The following is a 12,785-nucleotide window of genomic DNA, read 5'->3' on the forward strand; positions in this document are numbered from 1 at the left end:
GCAGCTCGATCTCAGTCCAGGTTCCTCTTTTCCTCAAGGTGTTAACCAGGGGCCTCGCGCATCCATAGGGACGAGGATCAGCAGGTGCACCCAGTTGACTCCGGGAGTGTCCAGCCCTTCCAAATCACCTCTTTCTGTGATCCCAGCAAATCCAGCTCCACAAGTCAAGGAGAGTGCCACTGGCACACAACAAGACCCCACAAGCAAGCCAGGGTCCTCCAGGTCTCAACCCTCCAGAGGACGCTCGTCAAGGTAATCACAGATAGGGTGTAGCAGTCAGCAGGCTGCCTCCACCTCTGATGTAGATGTCCGGGGGAATACGAAAAATCAACTCAATTTGTGATAGGGTGGGACCAGCTCCGACTCCGCACTTTGCCTTGTTACTGTGAGTACATCAAATTTTTTTTAAAAAGCTACTCACAAGTCATGCTGCTCTTCAGCAAAATTAACCCATATGATGCGATTATGCAAGACTGGAGACAGTATGTAGAGCGCCTCAGATATTATTTTGTAGCAAATGAGATTACCGCGGAAGATTTCAGGGTTAGGAAGGTCAAGGAGATGCACTTGCCAGCCTGGGCATGGGTGTTAATCACTTGTGCATAATGTTCACTATTGTAAATAAACCCCCAAGAATGTCGCCTTGCCTATGTTCGTGTCACTCAGGCTGCCTGAAACATTGCTCCCTGTACAAAATAAAGGCAGGTTTCTCAGCCCAGGGTCTCCTCCCTGTGCTTTGTGCAACCTTCCCAGTGCACTGATGGTGTGCTTTGCTGTCTCTGGTCACATCAGTCAGGCCTGCACCTTGATGGGGCTTATCATTGCTGCCAGAATGTCCTGGGCCGGCGGCACAGAGTTCTGTCTCTCTGTGTGTTCCCAGCACCTTTGAGGTGTGGCTGGGCCCCATCTTATCAGCATCTGTGCCCGTTGACAGTGTGGTCCTGAAAGGGTCAGCTCACAAAGGACACCATAGGATTAGGAGAAGTTAAAGTTTCCCCACTGCATATCCATGATATGACCCTGTTCACAGAGCACAAGTGAGGTACCTCAGCCAGACAGGAGTCAGACATTCACATAAGCTATGTGAGGATCTATGGAGTGTCCCCACCACATCACCTCCCCCCTCCAGCTCCCCCCCAACCCGCCACCCCCCACTGCATGTCGTCATCATCCTCTGGAATGTAGTGACTATGGGCATCCATTGCATCTCCATGACAGGACCCTTATCACAGAGGGTATGTGCACTGCCACCAGACAGGAGCCAAATGTTCACAGATGCAGTGTGAGGATCTATGGTGTCTCCTCATTGCATGTCGTCATCATGCTCCATGAATCTAGCAGCTATGAGAGCCTCCCAAGTACGCCTGCCTCATCTGGCCAGGGCGATGGCCCCATCGCCACCATCCTCACCATGGTAAATAGGGGTATAGTCCCTCCCTTCTATCAATCGAGGGTCACGTGATGTACTGTGGGGGCTCCAACCAGTGAGCAATCTGGGGCGCGGAGCTTCCTGACAAGAGTTTTGGTCGCACATGAAAGCACCTATAGATCTCTCTGTAATTGTGTTAACTGTCTCTTGATGTAACCTGTCTGCTCTGACGAGTCATCACAATTGGTGACGAGGATGGGATCAGCTCCGATTCTGTCTCGCCCTGTTACTGTGAGTACATTGAATTTTTTTTAAAAAGATACTCACGAGTCATGCCACTCTTCAGCAGAATTGACCCATATGATGCGACTACGGAAGACTGGAGACAGTATGTGGAGCGCCTCAGATTTTACTTTGTAACAAACGAGGTTACCGCAGAAGAAAAGCAGAAAGCGATCCCCTTGAGTGTATGTGGCAGTAAATCATACCACCTCATTCATAACGTGATTGCCCTGAGTGCGCCCAATTCCAAGTCCTATAATGAGTTAGTGGTCCTCATGAAAATGCACTTACAGCTGAAACCATCTGTAATAATGCAGTGTTTTAAATTTAATTCAAGAGTCAGGGCTCGGGGGAGTCCCTCGCGACCTATGTCGTGAACCGCAAGCAGTTAACAGGACACTGTGACTTCAGGGACACATTAAACGATATGCTGCGGCACCGACTGGTTTATGGAGTTAAGCACGATGCCATTCAGCGCCGTTTACTTGCCGAGATCAACATCGACCTTAAGCACACCCTAGAAATCTCCCTCGCCATGGAAAGTGCTGCGAGAGACTCGCAGGCTTTGCAACACATGGAAAATGGCGCCATACTTCATGTTGGGCATGAACCTGCCACCGAGCGTAGGTGAAAGCCAGGCCTGCAGAATCGAAGCACGATTCAATGTCCGCTGTGAGAAATTGGACGAAAAGAGATCCAACATTATCGAAAGTCAGAGACTTTGTCTTAAAAGAATGGCCCAACTTGCCTGTTTCTGAAGAATTGAGACTAGACAGACGGAATTGAGCTGCCAAGGCAGGATTTTATTGTGGGGGTCAAGAGTGATGGCCCCACAACAAGGCAGAGAGCCGCTCTTGACAGAACTCCATAGTGCCCATCCAGGCTTATCAAAAATGAAAATGCCTGTGCAAAGCTATGTATAGTGGCTGGGCATTGATGGAGATATTGGAAACTTGGTCAAGCACTGTCTCCATTCTCAGCAAAAACAGAAGTTGCCTGTTCTGGCTCTCCTGCATCCATGGGAATGGCCTGGTCAAACCTGGGTTCAATTACATATCGATTGCATAGGACGATTCTTGGGTACCATGTTCTTGCTAAGTGTAGATGCACATTCCAAATGGATGAATGTATATGAAGTCAGGGCGCTAACGTCAAACACAACTATAGAGAAGCTACTTCACAGTTTCAGCATTCATGGCCTACCTGAAATTGTCTATTCAGATACTGGCCTCGCTTTTACCAGCACAGAGTTTCAGAAATTTATGGATCTGAATAGAAGCCGACATAGTAAAACAATCCCTTACCGTCCCTCATCGAATGGCCCAGCCGAGAGGGCAGTACAAACTTTTAATATTGGTATGAAAAAGCTATCGGAAGCCACTCTGGAAGCTTGACTTTCCCAGTTTCTTTTCAGTTATTGTACAATGCCACATTCGACCACGGGTTCAACACTGTCAGAATTATTAATTAAACGCCATCTGCGTACACGTCTACATCTTGCGTTTCCAAACTTAGAGGGGAAGGTGGCGCAGAAGCAGAGTAATCAGAAGTTTAGCCATGACATGCACTGTAAAGCTTGCACTTTCAGGTGACACGGTAGCATACGGAATTTCAGCAGTGGACCCTGTTGGGCCCCTTTACCCATTGTCTCAGAGCCTGGTCCACTATCTTACCAAGTATAAATGGGAGTACAAGTGCCCAGCCAGCAAAGCCCACATCCTGTGTATGAATAAAAAGAAAACTCTGAAAGCACATAGATCATATTCATGCCAGAGAGACATTCCAACGATCAGCTGATCCGCCTGTGATTAACGTAGAGCTGTCAATTCCTGAGGTGTCTTATTGACCTAGAATAGACATGCCAAATGTCTCTGAAGAGCTGTCAAATCCTGAACTGCCACGTTCTGATGATGTGTCTCATTCTGCAGTTCCAGACCCTGTCAATCCCATTCAGGAACCTCCATGGGTAGAGCTACTCTTGGTAGCCATATAAAAAGAGCAGCTCAGAGACTTGATTTGTAATCACCTGAAATTGTTCATATATTATTGGATTGTTCAAATGCTTTCCTGTAAATAGAAATGGTAAAAAAACTAAAGGGGGAGGAAATGTGTTAACTGGCGGTAAAGTCCCTCCCTTCTATTAATCAGGGGTCACGTGATATGCTGCAGCGACTCCAGCCAGTGAGCTTGTAGCATGGGCAATCTGGGGTCCGAACTTCCTGATGAGAGTCCTTGTCGAGCGCAAAAGCATCTGTAAATCTCTCTGTAATAAGGTTAACAGTTTCTTGATGAAACCTGACTGCTCCGTTGAGTTATCACACCCGCCTTCGAAGATATCCTAACCCTCGTGCTCGTCGACATCTTCCTCATCGGAGGATACGTGCAGCTCCTCCATTTTGTTCTCAGCCGGCTCCTCTCCCCATTGCAGCACCAGGTGGTGAAACGTGCAACGATGCAGACCATATTGCAGGGCTCCGCCAGACCAGTCCAGGCACCGGAGCCTCATTTCAACGTTCTGATGGTTTGCTTCACCAAAATGCAAGATGCAGCATTATCCTCGTTATACCTTCGCTCTGCTGCAGTCTGAGGCCGCCGCATGCTTGTCATCAACCATGTCCTCTACTGGTAGCCCTTGGCCCCGAGGAGCCAGTCATGCAGCTTCAGTGGGCCCTGGAAGACATCAGGGTTCTGAGATCTAGTGCAAATGTAGGAGTCATGGACACTCCCTGGGAACCATGCCCAGACTTGCGTTTGTGGTCGTCACACACCAGCTGAACATTCAGCAAGTGAAAGCCCTCGCAGTTGAAGTAGTTGACTGCTTGTTGCCATGGAGATCTGAGTGCCACGTAGGAGCAGTTGATTCCACCCTGAGCCTGTGAGAAACCTGAGTTCTGGGTAAATCCCAACACTCTTGCCTCCTGGCTTTCCTGATCCCAGGCAAAATGCACAAAGTTGTGTGCCTTTGCAAAGGTGGCGTCTGTGACCTCATGGATTGTGTGTGGAGGCTTGTGACATCCCACAGAGGTCACCTGTGGAGCCCTGAAATGAGCCACTGGTGTAAAAATTGAGTGCCGGGGTCACTTTCATGGCCACTGGCAGTGGATGCCCTCCATGTCCCTGTGGCGCTAAATCCTGCAGCAGATGGCAGATTGTGACTGACCAGTTCCCTAGACATGTGCAGACTTTGGCAACACTGGTTCTCAGTCATCTGTAGGAATGACAAGTGCCATCTATAGACCCAGGGTCTGGCTAGGCATCAACCAGCAATGCCTTGCTGTGGCTCTTCAGTGGCGTGAACGGGAGCCTCAAACGCCCCTTCTTCCTGGGGGTGCTGCTCCTCTCTCTGCCCAGCCCGGCGCCTCAGTCACTCTCTTCTGCTTTGTCTCTGCTCCCTGTAAGCCATGAGGCATACAGCTAGGTCACTAGGGTCCATGCTCCTGATGTAGTCCTTCTGCAGGATGAAAGAGAGAAGTGTGGATTAGCATGGGTGTACTAAGAATCTTGACACATCCCACAGAGTGCTGGCCACCACTTGGATGGCCAGATTTTAGTGCACCTGACTGATTGGTGGCAGCTTTGCCCATTGGACTGCACGCTGTGGTCTCAGTTCAGGCGCAGCATTCTCTTAACCTGCACTGCAAGGCTGCGCTGTTAGCTTGAACCATGGGGGGAGACTGGTCCAATCCTGAATGATGGCATTGCAAGGGGCTGTGAGCACCTCCACAAGTCACTGCACCATGGCCAGCTTTCACAAGGAGGTTGTACAACGTGCCCAGTCATCCAACTGTTCTGCAGTCCACTAAAACACTTAGTAGTTTGCAGTCTGTGCCCAAGGGCTGAAAAGCTCTAGAGCATTTGGTGGCACTTTCAGGCCTCTGTGTTGCTTGATGGGCAGATGAGCTACAGGCCCGACTACAAGCATGCCAATGTGGCTGTGCTTGAACTGTTTCAGCTGTGGAGGAATGGTCACTTTATAGAAGGTTTCCCTAATGTGTGACCGCTTCCCTCCCCCACCCCACCACCCCAGCACATGCTTATGCGTTACCTTCAACCGCAGTGCAGCCCTTGTCCCAGCAGCGCACTGTCAGCCAGCTGGTAAAAGGCGATTTGTCTGTGCCCTCGCCTGAATGCAAGGCACCTCAACCTTGAGGTCCAGCAGACGATCCTCGCAAGTGCTGTGTCGCGTTAACTGTGCGCTCACCTCCATGTTCCTCTCGAAATGCTGCTCGCCAGCTGCATGCCTGATAAATGCTGTTGTGAAACACGTCAGCATCGCGCCAACACTGGGTGATTCCGGGTAGGGTTATGATTCCGGCGAATTGGGCTTATAATGATATGCAGACGTATTACAATGAAGTTCTCAATGTGCGGCGGCAGGAAACGTGGTCTGCCACTGATGGGCTGAGCGGACGATTGCAAGCTGGTTTCACAATGTTGTGAAACCGAATTGTGTTCTTCCTGCCATATTGTCCGTTCAAGCCCGGCATGACGCCAACGCCAGCGGGCACAGAAAATTCCATCCAAATGCTAGAGTTGAGAAAGGAAAGTAAAGATCCCTTGTGATGCTGGCGCTGGAGGGTGAGATTTGTTTTGTGAAAGGAAAGCACAGTTTTTCGCCTTAAGATAACTTATTCAATTTAGTCCATCCATTACACAACCAGAAACCCATCTTGTACTTAGTCCACAGAGAAAGCCTGTGACAGGGTAGAATGGCTATACTCTAGAAATTTTATGTTGAACCCTGCCTCATTCAATGTATCAGAACTGTCTAGCATCAATCTTGTTGAGAAATGTAGTCTCCAATACCTTCAAACTGGATAAAGGAGTCATTGAAGGTAGTCCATTATCCCTGGTCTTGTTTAAAGACATATTGGAATCCAATGGGAGTCGTTAAGCCAATCTCATGTCCAGGGGAAAAAATATATAAAATATCTTTATGAACAGACTATATTTGGTAACTTCATTGGAATTTGTAGCTTTGTTTCACTAAACATGGACATTTGACTTCATTTGGAATTTTTGGCACAATCTCGTTTAAGGTCAATTGAAATAAGCTTACAGGCATTGCAGTTAAATGAGTATTGCCTCAGTAATGTTTTAAAAAATATATATCACCTCAATTATCTCTCAAAGGAATGATTTGTTTAGAAATGTGTAGTCCTGTGTCCTCATAAATTAATGGATGTCAATTTGTCTTGAATAATTGCAAGCATTAAGGCAGATCTAGCAAGATGGAGCCTTCTTCCAGAGCAGGGTCACCACAAATCAAGACTATCATTAAATATTGATTGAATTGCACAATTTTGATGTTGTTGGTGGAGGTTCAGTGCACTAGTTCAAAAATGTTAGATTGCTATGAGAAAAAGACATCATATATCAAAGCTATTGAAATTAAAGACAAAATTAGAGGACCACTAGAGCCTTCTGATCCAATTCTATATGATCAGAGTTTTAAAATAGATATACATAAGGCACTTGCTACTCTTACTGGCAATATGACAGGTTGCATATCAGACAAAGAACAACGTTCCAAAGATTATTTCCCTCTAGACTTATTTTCTGCCTTACCTATTGGTACTGACTTAGAAGTGGTATTATTAGGTATGCAATTAGGGGGAGCTGAGGCCATCCATCCTGAAGATTGTTCACACTGGTGAACCAAAACATCTGGATAGATAATGACACCTCGTGAGTAATAGAGATCCAATATTCAAGTCACACATTTCAAATGATCATAAAGCCTGAGATGGTTAAACCTTCCCTATGGTTTCATGATAACAAGCATCTAATTAGAAAAGGACAAAGGGTCTAGGGACAGAGTGCGGTGTGAGTGGAAATGGAAGTCAGTAATTCCCAGAAGGTTGCATCATTTCTGGGAGTTTCCCAGTTGCTTTGTAATGTGGGAATCCACCATCTGTCCCTCCTAAGGCAACTGACAACCAAGGCTGGGGGACTCCTCACATCAGGAATTTTCGCTTCCTAGTTTGGGCGGGAGCTGATCGATAACTGCAGATGAGTTCGCTGAATGAGGTGAGGCATGCTAGCCTTCACCAGTTCAAGCCAGGCAAGCAGCCTGAATCCCAGAAGGGAATATTTTTAAAAAATTAAATATGAGAACAGTTTAACCCAATAAGCAAGGAAGTGTGCGCAGTACCAAGGAAGGGAGTGTTTAAACAAAATTTCCACCCTGCCCTTTTTCTTAATTGTGGGGACAGGTAAAATTCCTGGGCACATGGGGCAGGTGAGCTCTAGAGATTTGCTAAAAGTGGCACTTGTGCTTGTTTGCTCTATGCTAATTAAGTTTCCCTGGCAGGGCTGACAGAACTGGAGTGTGATGGATCATAAGTAATGAGTTTGGATTCCGAGGAAATTTAGCCCTGAAATGTTCAGTTATTTTTGCATCAAAGTTAAATGGGTAAATGCCAGAACAGCTTTTTGAAAAGGGCACGGTTACTGCATATCTAAAATGAATATCATCAGAGTTTATCCTGTTTCACTAGCGTAACCTCATCTGATTATCCTGCAGAAGTCAGGTTAATCAGCTGGCACCAAAGGAGATCCAGGCCATCCCAGCACTAACTACCTAGTGGAATGTGGACTCTTAGGGACACTTGTGGAGATCTTTCCCAAGCACACTGTCTCAGAAGGATGTTCTTAAGCCATGACATTTTGAAGAAAGGTTGCTTGCTGATGAAGTTAAATCTGCACCCAGAGACCACAAAATGAGCAGCTTTAACTGTGGCAGAGAAAGTGACAACCGATTTCAACATTAATGCCACAGGCTCATTCCAGGAAGCCGCAGGAGACTGTTGTCAGATCAGCCTTTCCTCTCTCAGGTAAATTACCAATGTCCCCTTTGCCAGGATAGCGCAACATATACAATTTGACCATGTTCCCTCACAGTTGGCTGAGCGTATTACCTGGGTTATTGATTGTGCCCATGTACTATTATGTCCCCAAATGTAAACCCCCATATGTATATATAAAGCAGGAAGACTTCTTTTCCCTAATTGTGCACCCCGTTTACGATCATAGGCACAACGTCTCGCAGGTGTTGGGATTTATTTTGATGGTTTTACATTTTGCTAGTTCAGTGTTTCAGCTCCACAACAACAATGCAAGGTTACTGCCGGGCGAATAAACATGCACAGCTAGTTCATGCTACTTATCTGCGGGACCACCACTCCTGCAGTCGAGGGTTACATGAAGACAGAGATAAGGTGTGAGAAAAACATAGGGATACTCAAAGGTATGTTCTGCCATATGGATATGCTTCGGGGTGTCTTGCAGTGTGAACCATCTACTTGGATTGTGGCAGCATATTGTGTGCTTAACAACTCTATAATCAGGAAAGGACAGATGGCAGATGCCCCTCTGAGGCACTCACAGCAGCTCCTCCAAAGATATTGGCAACAGCTAGGATTCTGATTACAAGTGATCAGCAGGAAAACGAGCCTCATAGAATTAAAAAAAGATCATTTAATCCCTATAAGAGGGTTAACAAAATATCCTTTAGTCCCTTTACATGCCCTTTATACTTTACAATCTAGTTGATGATGATCTTTCAAGATGATTACCTAAGAACAGGAGCCCTTTACTTCACTACCTCCACATTAAAGTTGGCTGATTTGCCAGGTACCCTACACCTGATGAGTGGGGAAGGTTTGCAGATACACTCATAGCTGCCAGTTGCTCCAAGCTGAGCTTCAATAAGATTTTGATGCACAGCACAAAGGACCCCACCACCATCTCATCATTGACTGGAAACTTGGAGAGGATGCCAGAGAGCCTGATGATCACACTGCTAATGCTATAATCCTGACCCATGAAGAATAGGACAATGGCTGCTAGACACTTGTGAGATAGACTTGTTAGACACATCTTCACAGCTGAATAGAGCTCTATTATGTGGAAGTTTCAGCCCATCAAAATAATCCTTCAACTTGGTAAAATCCCCACTCGTCACAGCAAGCACATCACTAATCCTGAGTCTCAACATCAGCACATTGCCTGTTTGCTTGGGAAAAATTCCAAGCAGTCCATATAATAAATGTTCCAGTACTTTTTAACAGATATTTTTACAGATGTCCTTTAGTTCTACCACTGTGCATATCCCATTTGAACATGCACACTTGTCAAGATGGCAGGTGGAGAATAATGTGGGAGAGGGTAGCGTTCTTCACTTTGGTCATAAGAGTAGAAAAGCTGAATATTTGTTAAAAGGCATGAAACTTGTAAATTTTGATGTTCAAAGAGACTTGGGTATGCTCAAACAATGAGCACAAGAAAGTTAGCATGCAGGTACAGCAAATAATTAAGAAGGTAAATGGCATGCTGAACTTTATTGCAAGGGGATTTGAATGCAGGAATAAAGAAGTCTTGCTACAATTGTACAGGCCTTTGGTGAGGTTATTGCTGGAATACAGTGTGCTGTTTTGGTCTCCATATTTAAGGAAGGATATACTAGCATTGGAGGCAGTACAGTGAAGGTTCGCTAAATTGGTCCCTGGGATGAGAGGGTTGCCCTGTGATGAAAAGCTGAGTAAATTGGGTCTATATTCTCTGGAGTCTAGAAGAATGGGAGGTAGACTCATTGAAACATACAAGATTCTAAAACTCTTGATAGGATAGACACTGAGAGGTTGTGCAATCTGAAATGTGAGGGCATAGTCTTAGGATAAGGGAACAATCATTTAGGACTGAGATGAGGAGAATTATTTTCACTCAAAGGGTTGTGAATCTTTGGAATTCTCTATCCTAGTGGGTTGTAGATGCTCCGTCTTGAATATTTAAGGCTGAGATAGGCAGATCTTTGGTCTCTCAAGGAATCAAGGGATATCGGGAGCAAACAAAAAGTGGACTTTAAATGGGTCTTGATCAGCTATAATCATATTGAATGGCGGAGATGGGTCTACGAGCCACATGGTCTACTCTTGCCCCTATCACTTATGTTCTTGTAATACTTATTTTAGAGTCTGGGGTCTCGAATATACATGGCTACATTATTAATGAGGATAAAAGTGACATCTTTGCATGGAAAACAATAATTGACCCAGGGTTTCATGGGAAAATATTGCTGTACTCACCATTACTAGTGTGTAAAACACTCAGTATTTTGTGGTAAGTAAAAGGTACGCAGTGAGTTGTAAATCGTCACAAGTTGCTGGATGGTATTTGTCGATCCTCCATTAAACTTGCAAATTAACAGCTCGGAGTCAATCTTCCCATGAGCTTCAGGAAATTGCCATAAAACTAATTAAAACCAGAAGGTTAGACCTAGAACATAGTAATGTTACAACAGTTCATTGACAAGATTTATGCTCCTGCAAGGCCCAGAATGGAGTCTCATTCCAGCAGGTAGTGAATTGTTGTCAGAGGCTTTCAAAATTTAAACTTTTTTTTTTTACTTACTTTTCCTTTTGTGTCTCTTCTTCCACTCTCTCTTAATCCAATGTTTCTTAGGGCAGGATATTTCCTATGGCGGATGGGCTGGGTGGGAACGGGGGTTGGGGGGGGGGGTGGCGGGGAGGGCAGGCGCGGAGCCAATCACCGCCAGCGAATGGCTCCATGCTGCCATTTTATGCGGGCGGGCTAATTAAGTCCCGTCCAGCGTAATAAACAACCGGTAGCGCTCAGCACTTCCTCTGCAGGTGGGGGGAGGAGGGAGAGTTGGGACCAGCACTCTTTCGTGCATGTGCACGCAGGACCATAGCAATCTCCGTGAGGCACAGAGCTGCCTCAGAGAGATTGGGTTGATATTGAAACAATTAAATAAATGATATAAAAATTTATTTAAACGTGTCCCCTCATGTGAGTTGGGACATGTTTTTAAAGTTAAGAAACTTTATTTATTTATTTTATGAAAGCTTCAGGAAACCTAATCTCACTGGTGGATGTGGTTTCCTGAAAAACACAAAGGCCGCTTGGGCTTTTCGCCTGCCCGCCAACCTTAAGGTTGGATGGGCAGCGTTAACAATGACAATAATTACTTTGTTAATGGCCTTAATAGGCCATTTACATTTTGGCCGGCATGCAACTGACTCTGGCGCGTGCCTGCCGAATGAAATATCACAATGGACGCATGCCCAATGTCATCACGTGTCATTTTACACGTTGGCATGTTGGGCCCACCCCCGCATGCCAACGGAAAAATCCTGCCCTTTCTCTCTGTTTATTTATCTTCCTGTATTTAATTCAATGGAAGCCAGTTAGTAAGTTGGCTAGATGGCTAGCATGTGGTCTAGAGTAGCACCAATAGCATGGGTTTGATGCCCGTTCTGGCTGAGGTAGGCTTGGGACCTGCCTCCTCGCCTTGCCCCTGGGAGTGAAAGGCAATGGCAAACAATCACTGACTGCCAAGAAAATTCAACTGAGGATGAAACATCTGCAGACAGTGAGCAAAGGAGCTGCCTTTGGGAAAAGTGCATGTGAATGAATTTAATTTAATCCATTTTTTTCTCAGTCAGTTGCGCTATTTCTTTTTCTCAATCCTTAAATCTCATAGTTTAAGGAGACAGACAGTCAGTTTCATTGCTTGCCGAGGGACCAGAAGGCCCTTTATCAGTTCACACTTGCAAAAACTTTGCAGCACAAAACATTTTAAGGGAAAAACATGATCAAACAGTATCTATTGCAGCTAATTGTAGCCCTGTAACTCCAATGCCGTTTGCAGGGGGGAAGCATTTTCTTGTGGGATTCTTCCTGCTTATCCATGGCGATCTTGGTAGAAGAGCTGCAGGACATTTGCGGCCTTAGGTGGTGCTGTTCTTGCTTGCAAGCTGGCTTCAGGTGTTCCAGGTGCAGGTGGCAGAACTCCAAACTGCTCGAGTGTAGCTCGCTCAGGCGTTTGCCCTGAATAGCTGGCAGGTAGCTCTGCCAAGCTCTGTGGAACATTGTGTGGTCAGCTAATCTCCGCTGCATGCCTTCTTTCATCTTGTGTCACTTCAACCATGAAATAGTTCACTTGAGCCACTTCAAACACAAATTTACCTGCAAGTGAAAAGTTATTTTGCAAAATAATACTGATCAACACATCAGAAATAAGGATATAATGACAAACAGAAAGATGTAGCAAATATTCCTCAAAAGGACTATTTAACAGTCCCTGTATCAGGGAACTTCTTTCTAGCTTCTA

Source organism: Cetorhinus maximus, chromosome 7, assembly GCF_964194155.1.
Source record: "Cetorhinus maximus chromosome 7, sCetMax3.hap1.1, whole genome shotgun sequence".
NCBI lineage: Eukaryota > Metazoa > Chordata > Chondrichthyes > Lamniformes > Cetorhinidae > Cetorhinus > Cetorhinus maximus.